The sequence below is a fragment of the Pteropus vampyrus genome, unplaced genomic scaffold (assembly GCF_000151845.1).
Source record: "Pteropus vampyrus isolate Shadow unplaced genomic scaffold, Pvam_2.0 Scaffold7, whole genome shotgun sequence".
NCBI classification, from domain to species: Eukaryota; Metazoa; Chordata; class Mammalia; order Chiroptera; family Pteropodidae; genus Pteropus; species Pteropus vampyrus.
In genome coordinates, this window is record NW_011888788.1 from 15,028,999 (window position 1) to 15,045,793 (window position 16,795).

The window sequence follows — 16,795 nt, forward strand, 5'->3', positions numbered from 1 at the left end:
TTCTAGAAAAATGGCAGAAGAGAGTGAAATCTTTGCATTCATTCAAAGTGCTATTGAGTACCTACTATGTGTCAGGCGCTGAACGGATGGGGTACCCACTTTTGTATTTTCTATAGTCTTCACAGCTATCGTCTCCATCCAAGCCATTGTCATGTCTTATGAGGAGGATGATGTAATAGGATTTTATCTTGAGAAGATCACCTTGACTACTGGTTATAGAAAAGATTTCAGTGGAGCGGGAATGACCTCAAGGAGACCAGATAGGTCCTCAGAGAGTGGCTCTAGAAAGAATTACAGGCAGAATTTAGAGAATGAACCAGTAGAGCTCAGCGATGGATTTGATGGGAGAGATGTGAAGAGAGAGGCATCCAGGATGGTTTTGAGCTTCCTGCATGACCACTCGGGTTAATGAAGGCACCATTGAAGGAGACGGTAAATCTGGGAGAAAAAGGAATGACAATAAAGAGTTCCATTTTGTAAATGTTAAGTTTGAAGGGCCAGTGAGAACCCAGCAGAGGTGTCAAGGAGGCTAGCTCCAGAATCTGGAGCTTTAGAGAACTTTGGGCAGCAAATATATAGTCAGCCATTTTTAGTATGTATAAAGCCAGGGAAGGATAAAATTGCCTAAAGATAGGGTATGAAGGTGTTGTCTGAGGGTTAACTCATGGAGCAGGACAATAATAAGTACTGAATATGCTAAATATGGCATCTAAAGTCTGAAAATGCTGCAACTCAAGGGTTGGCTGCTGGTTTCGTTTCACTTAGCTGTGTATGTTCCCTGCAAAAAGAGCCTGTTTGGAATTTGGGACTTTAGACATTCACATCTCGCTGCCTGGGTTTCTGAGTCTGGTGGAGATGTGCCTTGAGGCTGAGGAGAACACTTGATTTCTCTAGAGACTTTATGGAGTCCTGTGGGGTAAGAGCACTAGTAGTCATCATGAGAGCTAAGTTTGTTGAGTACATGTGTGTCATGCATAGGCTTGGTACAGTCCACATGCTTGCTGTCTTATTAAATGCTTCTACTGTGCCAATCCTGAAGATGGGTACTCTTATTATACCCATTTTATATTAGGAAAACAGAGGCTTGGATAGCATAAGTAACTTGTTCAAGGTCCAGCTAATCAGTGGTAGGACGGGTTTGGACTCAGGGTATGTCCGTCGACAGAGCCCAACCTCTTCACTGCCAAGCTATACCAATTCTCTACAAGTCAGCAGCCTAAGGAACATTTCCATCACATGACCCACCATTGTCTAGGTGGATATGAGACTCATTGCACATCCTCCATGAATTGTCCAAGCCTCCAGCTCAGCTCCTGCCACAGCTATAGAGAAATGCTCAGGAAATCTGGTTTTAGTTCCCTCTAAAATAGGAATAGAAATACTAACACTAACAAATATCTTTGTGATGCTTATAGTTTATTAAAGACTTCCCCAGGCATTCTCAAGTCTCAATCTTTTTTGTGCCCTAAGGTCTACCATTAATTTATTTGCAGTTAATCTATGAAAAGAGGAGAAGGGTGAGGGAGGGAGGTGGAGGTGGAAAGGCGCAGGTCAGGGAGGGAATGTTTTTCCCACCTCTCGCTTTAACCGTCTCTCATTTCTAAGGCTTTCTTGCTGGTGGACCACCAAATTCTCATCTTTCTTTAACTAATAAAGAATTTCAACTATGAGATTGATTATAGGTTTTTTTCCTCCTTTTTAAAAATTATTTTTAAGTGTAAAATATAACAAAATTTACCATCTTAACCACTTTTAAGTGTATAGTTCAGTGGTGGTAAGTGCTTTCATACTGCTGTGCAACCATCTCCACCTTCCATCCACAGAACTCTCATCTTCCCAAACTGAAACTCTGTATCCAGTAAACTTGAACTCTTCATCCTCCTCCATCAAGCTCCTGGAAAACAACATTCCACTTTCTGTCTCTGAATATGACTACTCTAGTTACCTCATGTCCATGGAATCATATAGTATTTATCTTGTTTACTGGCTTGTTTTATACAGCATAAATACAATATTTTTAAAAAACGAAATGCTGACTTATTTTACTCAGTTTAATGTTCTCAAGGTTCAATCATGTTGTAATATGTCAGATTTTTTTTTTATTTTTAAGGCTGAATAATATCACATTGTATGTAATACCACATTTTATTTATCTATTCATCTATCACTGGACACTTGGGCTGCTTCCACGTTTTGGCTATTTTAAATAATGCTGCTAAGAACACGAGTGTTCAAATACCGCTTCGAGACCTGGTTTTCAATTCTTTGGGGTCTATACCCAGAAGTGGAATTGCTAGATCATATGGTAATCCTATTTTTAATTTTTGAAAAACTGACATACTGTTTTCCACATCAGCTGTACCATTTTACATTCCCAAAAGCACATCACAAGGGTTCCACTTTCTCCAGATCCTAGCACTTGTTATTCTGGTTTTTTGATAGTGGGCTTTTTTGATAATGGCCATACTAATGGGTATGATGACATAGTTTTTGGTGGTATAGTGCTGAGAAAGAATAGCTGCCTTCCTAAAGAGTGTGACATAGTATCTCGTGGTTTTGATTTGCCTTTCCCTAATGATTAGTTATGCTGAGCATCTTTTCATTAGCTTGTTAGCCATTCGTATATCTTCTTTGGAAGGCATTCTCAAGATTTATTCAAGTCTTTTGCTCATTTTTTAATCCAGTTGTTTGTTTTTGTTGTTGAGTTGTAGAGGTTATATGTTCCAGATATTAAACTCTTATCAGGTATATGATTTGTAAATATATCTGACATATAACTGCATCCTTTAGGTACACATGTTTTTAATACTGATGTAGTCTAACTTGTTTTTTTCTTTTGTTAGCTGTGCTTTCATGTCATATCCAAGAAATCATTGCTATATCCAGTGTCTTAAAGCTTTTCTTTTATATTGTCTTCTAAGAGTTTCATAGTTTTAGCTTTTACATAATCCATTTTGAGTTAGTTTTTCTGTATGGTGTAAGGTAAGGGACCAGCTTCATTCTTTTGCATGTGGATATTCAGTTTTCCTAGCATCATTTGTTAAAAAAACCGACGTTTCCCCATTGAATGGTCTTGGCACCTTTGTTGAAAATCATTTTACTGTATACACATGGGTTTACTTCTCGTCTTTCTAGTCTGTTCCATTGGTCTTTATGTCTGTTTTTATGCCAGTACCACAGTGTTTTGATTACTGTGGTTTTGGAGTTAAGTTTTGAAATTAAGAAGTGTGAGTCCTTTGACTTTGTTATTTTCTTAAGATTGTTTTGGCTACTCAGGATCCCTGGAGATTGCATATGAATTTTAGGATGGATTTTTTTTTTTTTAATTTCTGGAAGAAAAAAAACCCCACCATTGGTATTTTGATAGGGATTGCATTAAATCTGTAGATCACTTTGGGTAGTGCTGACATCTTAACAATATTAAGTCTTCCAATCCATGAATGCTGGATGTCTTTCCATTTATTTGTGTCTTTAATTTCTTTCGGCAATGTTTTGTAGTTTTCATTGTACAAGTCTTTTGATTTCTTGGTTAAGTTTATTCTTAAGTATTTTCTTTTTGATGCAATTATAAATGGAATTGTTTTCCTAATTTCCTTTTCATATTGTTCATTATAAATGTACAGAAATGCAACTGATTATTGTATGTTGATTTGTATCCTGCAACTTTGCCGAATTCTAAGTTTGTTGGTGGAGTCTGTACCGTTATCTCATATATAGGATCATATCATCAGTGAACAGAGATAATTTTCCTTTTCCTTTTCGACTTCAATACCTTTTATTTCTTTTCCTTAGCTAATTGCTCTGGCTAGGACTTATAGTACTGTGTTGAATACAAGTGATGAAAGTGGACATCCTTGTCTTGTTCCTGATCTTAAAGGACAGGAGGGAATGTTTTTTTATCCTCTTCTCTCCATCGTTAATGGCAGAGCATTTGGGGTTTTTTGTTTGTCTATTTTTTAAATGCAGAGGCCATGGCCTCTGTGGAAAAAGCAAGGTGAGGGGTGCTGGCAAGGGCAGGAAGCTGATGGGCCAGGGCCTGGGGCTGCATTAGGGGAACCACAAGGTAAGCCTGTGACTGAGACATCCCCTGGGGAGTGGGGCTTACACTAACCACTCGTGGCCTGGTGCACAAGACTCCTACTCTAAGCCCGAGGGACCCCCTCCTTGCCCCCACTCAACCCAATTCCTTCTGCCTATGTGGCTCACTGCTCATCTGTCCTGCTGGGGTCTTCGTCGCAGGTGCTGAAGAAGGGGCCAGGTGTCCCACATAGTGGAAGCCCAGGGTTGGGGCAGCCCCAGTCTCACCAAGGAGAAAGGTGTTTTAGAACCTTAGTCTGCATTCTTCACACATTTTCCCCTCAACACAAGGAGTTTAAAATTTCAGTTGCCATAAAATTGCACCACAGGGATTAAACAGGCTTTTATAAATTGTTGATTTGATCTGACCCCCAAGTAGCCTCGAGGTTCCAGGAAATGACCTTTTAAAACTAAACTCTAAAGTAAACTGGGGCCTTCTTTACTCACATTAGAAATATTTGCCAGTATTTTCCCTAACTTTATAGAAGTTTCCAGCTGAGAATTGACCTTGTTTTTAATAAGAAGGATTTCCTATTCACATGAAATCTTTTATTTCTCTGGTGCAGTTTTCATTCCACATGAATTCAAAAATACTGTGATAAAACAAACAAAAGTGCATTGCTCAGGTGGAGTGAAGCTTTGCTTTGTGGCATCCTTGGGTTTTCACTTTGCTTCTTTTAAAGTCAAATTTCACTCTTTTAGAAACAAACAACAGAATTTAATGTTGGGAGACTTGGGACCCATGATTACAATCAACACATACTACAGTCAAGCCTCACAGGGTGTGATTTTCATCTAAATCTAATGAAATTCTTAGGCAAATAATGCTACAGAAGCTTTATTTTCAATGGGGAAAAATTATGTCTCTTTTTGGGATCTACCTGAATATATTTTCATTTGTTTGGGAATGATAAATAGTCTCTTGATATGGAAGAGATAACTTTAGAAAGGCAAAGGGTATTGCCCCTAGGCATTTATAAATTTGTAAAATGTCTACATGAATATGCTTCACTGCCAAGTATTATAAAAAAGGTGTGGCTTTCAGTGTTCAAACAAAACAGTGAATTAAAGTTGCATGAGCGTTTACACAGAGACTTTTAGATAACAGTAACTAAAAAGCATCCTACCACCTAATTTTACAGCAGGAGAAACTGAGCCCTAGAAAGATAAATTATGTACCCAAGTTCTTGTAACTCTCACACTTAACATTTTAGGGCTGTGTGCTAGCATTGTGTTTTGCAGGTCATTTATTTAGATGTTGCTGGGGTGAATAACAGTTATGTTTGATTTTAATCTCAAATCATTGGGTTTTTTTTCTTTTTTCTTTTTGGGGAGTAAACAGTCTTATCTACAAGGAAAGACATTTAGTATTTTTGTTTAGTTTTCTGAGATATTTGATTTTATACTTTTATAATTGAGTTATTTTTAGCCATTTGGATTTTGGGGGGTTTGTTGTCCCTAGTATGTTAGCTGTTCTAATTTAATTTTTCAAATTAAATAACTAAAGTTTAAGGAAAAAAAATCAGCATCTATGCTCTTTGCGCTCTTGATGTCGCAGAGGATGATGTTATATGGAAAAAACATGGCCATAAACTATTACTCTGAGTAGAAAAGTGATCCAGAAGAGTTGGACTCTGAATGCGAAGATGTTTTAGAGAACTTAAACAATTAATTTTGCTCGTAGTTTTCTTTGTATGCCCAAGAGTGACATATGATTTATTTTTAAAAAGTCCAATTGAGTTGAATAGAGCTTTTTTGATGGAAACGAAATAAAAATTCTGTGATTAAAAGAAAAATAGTTCCCACTGTGCCGTACTTCACACAGTTTTGTGAACTAAGTGCCTTGATTCCCATTTTACAGATGGATGAACAAAGGCTCTGAGAAGTTAAGTGAACTTGTCCCAAGTCACAAAGTTAGGAAGTCGTGTCAGAGCCCAGATTTTAAACTAGGGGTGGCAGATCATAAAGCCCAGAGCAGACTTTTCATGACACATCCCAAACACAGGCCTGAAGCCACATCTCTGATTCTTAGCTCAGGGCAGACACTGGGGAGGGAGAACCTCTGTGCCTCTTGAGGACCAGGGACCGGCTGCCAGTGCTTGGGTCACACCAAGCAATGGAGTGTTTGCACTGGGGACATTTGGAGGAAAGGCATCTATTCAGAGAGCTGGGGAACTTCTGGGACCTCAGAGGACCCCTAGCTGTGCGAGGAAGTACTCTGAGGCCCAGACAAGCTGAAGGAGTTGCCTTGTTAGTGTCTGGGAATGTGTCCTACGCCTCCCAACTTTTCTGATTCCAGGGCTTCCCCTTTTCCTTTCCTCACAGCCAGAGACAAGCAGTGGAGAGTATGGATCTTGACACAGAATAGAGATTGACTTGGGGAACACTACAAAATCAGAAGGGAGAAACATACGTAAGAAAATTAAAAGTAACTTAAAAGAGGAAATAGGACTAAGTGGCTGACCCAGGGAGGGCGCTAATGAGGCTGTTTCAGAGGATCCATCCATCTTGGATCACTGCAAAGCCCAGAAAGGATGTGGAAGCTGGGGTTTGAATAACGAATGTGACTCCAAATTCCGGGACTCATGTTGCCTCCCAGATGAAAAACAGATTCGTCTTGGCCATGCTTGTCAAACTGTAGCCAGGCAGAGAGCTTCAGATAAGTGTCCCCAGATCCAAACATTAGAAATATGAGTATTTTTACATACTTGAACACTTAGAGATTTTCTAAAATAAGACTTTTGCTGGTGAGACAGTAAAGCCACACCACACTTCCAAAAGCATTGCAACTACTGCTTACAGAGTCTAAGTGAATGCGACTGATTTGCTTTTTACTGGTACCAGTGTATTTCGTGTCTCTTGGGAAGGAATACACCAAATCTTAGGTCTGCCCAGGCATAGCAAGGCCAGCCCAATTCCGGAAGTCTGAGTGCCCTAAAGAAGCAGTGTTATGGCTTCTGTAATAGGTGAGTCATATTCCTCCCTTCTAACACCTCATTAATAGGTAATAGCTTTTATTTTTGATTATAAAGGTGATATCTACTTCTACACAATTTGAACAATTCAGAAAAATACAAAGACAATAATACAGGACATCAGAGCCATTGATTGAATTCTTGGGCCAGAGTGTAATGTGATTCAGAGCATGCATTGTTTATGAGGATGATATTTCCTGAGAAATTTTATCTAACATGCAGATAGCTTTGTAATTTTAAGGCTGTATATGCCTAGAATTCTGTTAAAAGGAAAGCGTTAAAATGGCATGGAAGCAGTCATGACCTTGGGCTATTTTGTGGAGACAGCTTTCCATAATAGTCATGAATTTATGGGTTTAAAATACAAGCACAGGAGGAGACAGTATTTCATTCTCTGCTGAGATGTCACATGCCCTGCCATCCCCTGAATTCTGGGTGTTCTAAGTCTCTAAGCAGAGAAAACCCGGTGTGAATCAAGGGTATCACCATGAGACCACCATGACTCAGTGCAGTGTTCTGGGAGACAGATGGTGCTGAAACCGAAGGCTGGGTGGAGAGGCCTACGAGCATGTGTTCTAGGGCTGTGGTGCCTCTACTTACTAGCTGTGCATATCTAGGCAAATTAATTAACCTCTCTGAGCCTCAGTTTCTTCATACATCACAGGATAAGAACCACACTTGCCACAAAGGAGAGTATTAAGAGAGTTATGTGTGTGCAGTATTTACATTTGATTGGCATGTGATATGCACTTAACATTTGTTCCCATGTTTTTCATGTGCAGTAAGGACAATAATAGAGTTCCTGAAGGGGGAGGCAGGGCTGTTGTTCATTTTACTTCAGGACTCTGAGTAGCAGAGAAATAGAAGAGAGGCTGCAACCTGACCAGATGGTTGCATTTGTTAGAAGGTAGCAAATGAACCCAAAATTTCAGGAGTTTAACACATAAAGGTATATGTCTAGCCAATGTTGGATGGCTCTTCTTCAACTGGTGACTCAGGGACCCAGGCTGTTTCCATCTTGTAGAATGTCATCTGGAACATACAAGGTCACTGCAGAAGGGGAGAGGGGGCTGGAGATGCATGGGATAGTTAAATGTCACCTCTGACGGTGGCATATATCACTTTCCACCCATATTTAGCTGGATAGAACCCAGTCACATAGGCCCTCCCAAATGCATGCATGTCAGAAATAAAAGGTGCTTGTGGATGCTTGGTGAGCAGCTGTGGCTTCTGCCATAGGAGCTGCCATGTTGTAAGTAGTGATATTAAAATTGCTTATTATATTATTGCCAGGAGAGAGAAGCACTGATCATGACTTTAAATAGGTGACTTTATGGGGGCTGGGAAAACTTGTGTACTGGGTTTGGGGATCTGTTTAGGAAAGCAGCAATTTTGTATCATATTGGAAATCTTATATTTGCATACACTTCATTATGCTTTTATGAGAGGCAGATGACAACAGAGGAAGACGATGTGCTGTTTCGCTTTGTTCTTCCAGGAAAGGTATTTCTAGGTACGCCTTGGCCAATCTTCTTAAATCTGTGCTTGCCCTTATAATGCTACTTACAGCTAAGGATGCAAAGCCTAAAACATACACTGAAGGCTGTTGCTGACCCAGATCATCAAAAAAAGGTTACATGTCTCCTGATAGGCTGGTTACTAAGGTAGGGTGATTTAGATAGGGCAATTTAGAACAAATTTTAAATAAGCCCCTATAAAAATCTATTTAATTCCTTGAGGTTTTAATGACTAAGTAGTAAGCCATTTCTTATCTGGGCTCTGGGTGTGATTAGAACCCATAGGCCAACATCATACAAAGTAGATGTTTACAGAATTATTGATCAAATATTCAGTGGATCGATCACACTGTCTTTCTCACTAAAGTTCTTGAGGGAAGGGGGAAGATGGAGCCTGCCTGTTGTAACCCAGTGCCTGGCACAAAATATGTATTTAAAAATGTTGATTATTGAAAAATAGCGAAGTTTAAAAATAACAGTTTTGATTAACTTATGTCTCTAAGAATTTAAAAAAAAAAATGATGATTCTCTCTATAAATGTTCACCTTTTCTCTTGCATCCTAAATGTTTCCCTTGCTCATAGTGATGCAGGACAGGGCAAATTTCCCCCGTGGGAAGGAGACTAAGCCCTGCATCAAGAGAAGAGGGTCCTTTGGCGGAGAGCGTAGGAAGAATTCAACACACACACCAAAGTTAGAGTGAAAAAAAAAGTTTATTAAAAAAAAGATAACACTCCACAGTGTGTGGTCTCCTCTCAGAGGCAGAGAGTGAGAAGGACAGTGAGAGGGACAGAGTAAAGGCACTGAGAAGGGACCCCGACTGTTCAGGGAATTCAGTTTATCATTTCCTGTGATGTGGACATACAGTGAGGAAGGGGGAGGGGAAAGAGTTTGTAGCTCTAAGAATATGTAGAGTGAAAGGCCTGCTGGAAGTTCCCAGCTTTTAATCCATAGGTTCCCCATGGTTTTAGCCATAAGAAATGACTGTTGGTGCCTGTTTCCCCTTCACAGGTGTGGGGAAGTGAGTAGTTAGCAATTCCAGGAGAAATCGTCCTTTGTTCTGACGGTGTCCTCCTGGCCTGGCTGCAGGGCTGATCATATTGCTTTATTAATATTTTAATTCTCTTGCCTCCTCCCTACATTAATAGTAGTCTTGAGCTTTGCGTGGCCTCTTCTAAAACATGCAAAGTCTGGGTGCTAAAATCAACCCAGGTTTATTTTCCTTGGCTTAATCATTAAGATATTCCCTATCTGGTGCACAGACGTGTTTATTTCACAGCCACTGAATGGGTATTTAGTAAGATCTACTGCACGTCTGGATGCTGGGATGGCAGCTCTTGTCTATAATGGAGGGAGGTCTGGAGTGCAGCTAGCTTTGTGGCAAAGTGAGAGAATGGTGACATAAACCATTTCCACCTTTCCACACGTGACTGCTCTTTCAATACGCGAAGATGATGCAGGACAGGGCAAATTTCCCCGAGTTGGGGAAGACCAAGCCCTGCACTGAGAGAAGAGGGTCCTTTGGCGGAGAGTGTAGAAAAAATTCAACACACGCCAAAGTTTGGGTCAAAAGGAAAGTTTATTAAAGGGGAAAAGCGAAGACTAGAGAAAGCAAAGAAAAACCTAAGATAAAGTAAAAAAGGCCTGTTGGGGTGTGGTGTGTGTGTGTGTGTGTGTGTGTGTGTGTGTGTGTGTGTGAGAGAGAGAGAGAGAGAGAGAGCGCGCGCGCGAGGGAACGCGCACGCGTGCGAGCGAGTGCCAGTTTATTTATCATTCTTTAGTTCCTGTGAGTGACAATTTAAAGACTTTGTTTACCCATTTCCTTTGACATGGACATACAGTGAGGAAAGAGGAAGAGTATGTAGTGTGAGAAGGTAAGACTGTTTAGCGTGAAAGGATTGCTGGCAGTTCCCAGCGTTTAGTCCCTAGGTCCCCCATGGTTTTAGCCATAGGGAATGAATGATTTCATTTTGTGTAGAGCGCCACTTAAAGACTCCGTTTTTCATGTTTCCCCTTCACAGGTGTGGGAAATGGGTTGTTAGCAATCCCTCAGACATCTTCCTTTGTTCTGCAGATGGCCTTGTGGCCTGGCTGCAGGCCTGATCAGAATATTGCAGTCTCTGGATGTAGTTTGACTTAACACTTCAGTTCTCTTGCCTCCTTCCTACATTAACCTCACCCAGGAATTCACAGCACAGGCTGCTGGGTCAGTGTCGGTTTTCTAGAGCCTCTACGGTGGCAGTGGGAGGAATTCTGAAGAATTCAACTCCAGCTCATTTTAGTGGTCTTATTTCTCTATCACATCATAAAACAACAAATATTCCATTATATTAAAGTGTTAACTGGAAAAACCCTTCTTGTTTGAGAGTTTACGTTAATGTGGTTTTCTCAAACTGAATTCCTCCTCAGTCATTCATTCCACAAATATTTACAGAGAAGTTACTGTGTACACAGGCCTTTGCCATGGAATGCAGAGGGTCCTCCTCACCACTGCTCCTTTTAAATTCTTGGCCATGGCCACACCAGTGGCCCTGGGAACGGAGAAAACTGCAGATTCGGACCGCATACTGCCAGGAGGACCTTTTCATGAGCCTTCCTGGACCCGTGGGTGTTTCATCCAAGACCTCTCTCATCTCCCTGTTCGGATTGGTTACCCATTTGGAGCGGTCTTCCTGGTGCAGGCTCTGGGACGCTAAAGGAGAAGCCCCAAGCTAGGGTGCTGTCTCAGTTTGGGTTCTTCCAGAAGCAGGCTCTGAACAAAGATTTAAGTGTAAGTAATTCATTTTGGGGAGTAGGGTCTGCGATCCCAGGAAACACCGGAGGGGAGTGGGGAGGTGAATCAGGGAAGGGATTCAAGTGTGTTAGCAATTAAATCAACCCTGTGAATGAGACCTTAACCTTGCCTCAGTGTAAAGGCTGATTGAATCGTCCTGCCCCAGGGTGGGGTGGGGGTGGTGGGATGGTGGGGAGGGAGCCAGGTTTTCCTGTGCCAGTTCTCAGCAGTCCTGGATGAGGACCTGAGTGGGGGTGGGGATTAATTCCTAGCACTTCAGGCCTGTTGGGTTCCTGAGAGGAGCCTGCTTCCATGTCAGAGAAACGTTCAAAAGCTGGGTGTGTCTGAGCAGGGTGGGCACCTGGGGCCTCCTGGAGAGCTGTCTCCAACCCAGTGAATCACCTGAATTCAGACAGATGCTGTAATCCCAGGGCAACTTGAACAGATGCGCTTTTCCAATAAATTCTGTTACCTGTGATGTCATTCCAGATGGCAGATGCTGTCAGGTGCCCTGCCCTTTGCTGATGGTCGGGGCAGGTTTGGTTGTTTTGGTGATGGCTGATGATATTTAAAAATTCAGTTTCAGGTATACTTTAGTTGTCAGTATTTTAAACAATTGGTTTTCTTTGTGAACGCATGTTAGTTATTACAAAGAGTTCCTTGTTTAAAGTTATATATACTGCTGCACGGAGACATTCCTGTATTGTGAAGAGTAAATAGGTTTGAGTAAAATGTTGCAGTAAATGGCGTTATTATTTAAACATGGAGTTATCAGTTGCAGTAGAATACTAGTGGCTGCTTAGATCCAAATCTCTTTGCATAACTTTCAACAAATAGAGCAAATTAAAACCATCATTAACAGATACCCACAATATTACTAGGAGACAATTCTGCAAACTTCAGGTTATTTGAAAAGGAGCAGGATAAACACCCAGGTCCAGCCAGACTGGCTTTGGAACCCACCCGTGTTGCGAGACCTCACAGAACAAGTGGAGAGAAAGACAGGAGTCCAGGGAGTCTGGGGTGACCAGCCTAGACATTACCCTGGAAAGACAAGTCCTATCCTGAGTGGAAATGCTTGAATGTGTGTGGGACCCAAGGCAATGGTCTTAGAAAAGATGAGGCTTCAAGACAGACGAGGAACCTTGGAAGGGCACTCGCTCTTGGGAGACTGAGTGATGTGAAGGAAGAACAGCAAAAGGTGTAAAATTTAGAGTTCCACAGAAAAGAAAGAATCACAAAATCAAGACACCTTCTCCCTCTCCAGTAAGTGGCACAATACAATAAAGAAACTGCCCATCACTATATAGACAGTAGAGGGCGCAATTGAATCAAGAAACCTAGTTAGCCACCCCAAGCCCTGTCCCTCATCTGCATCAAGCTCATTGCTGGTCCAGAAAAAAAAAATATTATAAAAAGAGCAGAAAGCGACAGATAATGTGCAAACAAAGCTTCAAGAAGGAGAAAACATTATGAGAATGAAAACATTTCAGGGGATGAATGTTATTCCCTCTAAACACACACATATACCCCCCAAAGCAAAAGAAAATGGCATTACAGTGTTCCAACAATAACTAATTAAATATCCGGAGATAAGCATTTTCATTTATATATGTGTGTGTGTATAAAACCTCGAATCAAAAATTAAAAAAATATAACTAAAATGGATAAAACTCAGAAGATGTGAAGTGAGAATTAGGTGAACTTGGAAGAAGAAATTAGGAAATTCAGTTTGCGATTGCTAATGTTGTCCATGGGACCATGATCAATGGATGGCAGACTGACCAATAACCTTGCACCTGTGTGTGTTTCCGTTTTCCATTCACAGTTCTTTCTTTCCTGAGCTCCAGCCCAAGGCAAGCATTCCTAGACCATCACTGTACTGCCTCACAATGGGAAACATTTTGTTTGACTTTCCAACTTCTCTATTAAATGTGACTCTAAGAAATACCCAAATACTTTCCTAGGGTGATTCAAGTGGTAAGTAGACAGCTTCACCTCCCTTGGTAATATGCATATTTTCCTAGATAAACTTTTAAGAATGTTTCCTAATTGCAGTGAATAACCACAATAAATTATGCCATATTTCACAAAGGAATTTACATGTATATTTATCTTTAAAGTCGCATACTTAAACACAGAAATGCTTTGTCTTGGTTTACATATTTGAAAAATGAGAATGGCAATGGCTTCTTCATATGTGCCATTTGTAGTACTAACTTTAGACTGTGGGACAGATTATGTTTTTCTAAAGATGACCACAGCGCCATCGCCCAACCCAGGTCTTGTCTTGCCAGTTTTTCATCAAGAGGTGAAGTCTAATCTCTTTTGTTTGTCGTGGATACATTTGTATGTCACTTGTAACAATAGAATGTTGCCCATACAATACTTCTGAGAATGTCACTTTGCTCTCTGGAACATTCTTGCTGGAGCCTTGAGCTGCCATCTTTCTCATATTTCTGTCTTTAAGTTACACTGTTCCAAGGCCACCACAATGTGAGGAAGCCAAAACTAGCTCATAGGAAGAGACCACATAGGAGCCTGAAACTATAAGAAATAAGAAAAAGATGCCCTGCCAGTCTCCAACTGTGCCAGCCGTGCCTCCCACATCTATCACCCTTTGCTCCAGATGTAGCTACCATCTGGCTTGAGCCACATTCAGAATTTTCAGCCAGAACTAGGGAGCCAGGCCCTTCCTGAATGCCAGACCCTCAGAAACTATAGAGGTAATAAAATGATAGTTGTTTACCTAAGCCACTAAATCTTGTGATGATTTGTTATGTAGCAATAGATAACTAGAATGAACAAAGCCTTAAGGAATAATGACTGTTTCTACAGAAGGAGTAGTAACTATGCCTAATATCTTTTGTCGTAGTTTTATTTTAGATAATTTTTAAAGAAAAGGTTAATAGACCAGAACATGTCTCTTGAGAAGAATTATCTTTCTCTAGATTTAGCTTATAAACTAATCTTTCCACTGGAAAAGAATTGAGTTATTGTCAGATGATTTTCTCTTTTATAGTTGCAGAGTTCCGAATATTACTTTTGGCAAAAGTAAGCGATAGGACAGAGTACTGGAGGGAACTGTTTACTTTGTCTTTGAATGACTTAAGACAAAAAACACAGGAACTAAGAGCATGGCTGCCATTCTAAAGGCTTTTTGATGAAGCCCAAGTTTGGGTAGCTCCCATGCTGGATACATGTAGCAAACATATTTAGTGTCCTAGGCCATACTAAAGAGAAGTGACCTCAAGTGGAGGGCTGGAGTGAGATTTCATTCCTAATGGCATAGTGGCCATGTTACGGAGTCAGACTGCCTGGGTTTGGATCCTGGCTCTCCAACGTACTGGTGGTATGACCACGGGCAAGTAAACTCATCTCACTGTGCCTTAGTTGCTTCATCTGTTGTTATAAGGATTGTCACAAGCGCTGAGTGAAATAATACCTATGAAAGACTTAATAAAATGTCTAGCACATAGTAAGTGCTCAGTGCTCTCAGGATTTCAAGCTCCAGGTCCAGAGACCCAGATCTAGTCAAGAGGGGATAAAACATAAGAACTAAGAACCATTCAGAGATTAAGTTGCTTGATTCAAATGTATGGTTACTATCTACCATGTTATTGCCCTATGCAGCAGACAGGACAATTCCAGATCTGCTTAATCTGTCTAAGGTGATGGTCTTTCCCAAAAAGAGGGAGAGAATTCTAGTGTATGATTTCTTGCAGAATTTTTCAAATATGTTTTCAAAGTTCCATTGTAGAATTTAACATTTAAATTAAAAATATCTAGTTTGCTCTCAGCCAACTAGGATTAAAAAGTAACTACCTTAATCTGATAAATGTTAAGTCCAAGCCATATTCAATGGCGAAATACTGACTGCTTTCACCAGTTTTCAGACTTGCAGTAAAGCTAAATAATTGAGATCATGGTATTAAAACAAGGACAGACTAGTGGATCAATAGAACAGAAATAAGAGTCTAGAGACAGACCTATAGATATTCAGTCACTTGACTTATAAGAAAAGCTACACTGCAATTAAGTGAGGAAAGGAGAGTCTTTTCCACAGATGATGCCAAGTCAGTTGTATATTAATGAGTAGAATAAAGCTTGACCCCTATGCCATACACAAAAAATTATTTCCAGATGGATTATAGACTTAAATATTAAAATTAAAACTATCAACATTATAGAAGAAAATATAAGAAAATATGTTTATGATCTGATACTAGGTAAAGAGCTTTAAAAACATTGATAATAAAAGTAAAAGATTCACAAATTATGCTTCATTAAAATTAAGAACTTTTGTTCCTCAAAAGACACCCTTAAGGTGACATCAGAAGCATGGAGAGTGAGAGATGTCCCCAGATCTCTCCCTTTGAAATAAAAATAAGCTCAACCTCTAAAACTCGACAACACCCAACCTGCACACAAACACGTCTGAGTGAGTGATCTGCGTATCAGAGCTTCCAGAGGTCAGAACTGTGGGAGTCTGGGGGGGTAGATTGGGAGAAACAAAGAAGCTGCCTCTCACAGCTGGAGCTCCCTGCAGGAGGAGAGGGAGTAGAGAAATTGTGGCTGGTTCCCTGAACAGCCCTGCCTGAGGGATCTGTGAGTTCAATGCAGCAGAGCTCAGGGGTCAAGGCAGAAAGTGGAGCAGGAACTAAGTGCAGAGGGGCAACACTGGGTCTTAGCCAGCTGCGGTTGCGAAGCTTGAGGCTGAGATATGGAGATTAGCAGCAACCCTACCCACCAACCCAGAATGCACCATGCCTTCACCCCATATCCTCCCAGACTAGCACCGCTGAGCCCAAGGGGAGTTTGAGCAAATGCTGCCAAGACAAAAATCCAGTATCGGTACCACTGACAGGCTGGGATCAAGAGTGGCAATTGCGATCTGAAGGTTCATCAGAAAAAGAAAAGGCATTATAAGTCTCAAAGCAGAGATCCAAGAGACTTGGATGCCACTTACTGGAAATTAAAAGAAAAACACTTTAGCAGCAGGCTAATAAACTTCTGTATAATAAGTCTTTCTGAAAAAAAGAAAGAAGAATACACTCCCATTATTGCCCAGGTGGAAAAATAGTCCATCAAACACCATGAAGAACCAAGGTGACAAGCAGCTCAGAAAGAAAGAGAAAAATCTCCAGAAAATAAGCTTAAAGACAGAAATGAAATTTAAATGACAGAGAATACAAGATTGTACTTCTGAAAAATCTCAGTGAGATGCAAAATAACTTACATCAACAAATCCAGAAATTGAGAAAAAATTGACTAGCAGAATGAATTTTTTAGCAAGGAGATTGAAACCCTTAAAAAGAACCAAATAGAACTTCTGGAGAGGAAGAACACACTAAAAGAGATGAAGAGTGAAATAGCAAGCTCAAGAAATAGAACTGACCAATCTATGGCCATGCTACCCTGAACAAGCCCGATCCCGTCTGATCTCAGAAGCTA

General features: G+C 40.5%; 1 protein-coding gene across 16 annotated transcripts in view; it reads left to right on the forward strand.

Moving 5' to 3' along the window:
• Nucleotides 1-16,795, forward strand: part of LOC105299145 (ras and Rab interactor 2) — a 192,655-nt gene that overhangs the window by 19,906 nt on the left and 155,954 nt on the right. Inside the window, exon 1 of one of the 16 annotated variants that reach the window (XM_023537678.1) lies at nt 11,049-11,338. The exons of the other annotated variants lie outside the window; for them this stretch is intronic. The gene's annotated coding sequence lies outside the window, so the exon portion shown is untranslated. Of the gene's footprint in view, nt 1-11,048; nt 11,339-16,795 lie in introns of those variants that run through there. 16 annotated transcript variants of the gene reach the window in all.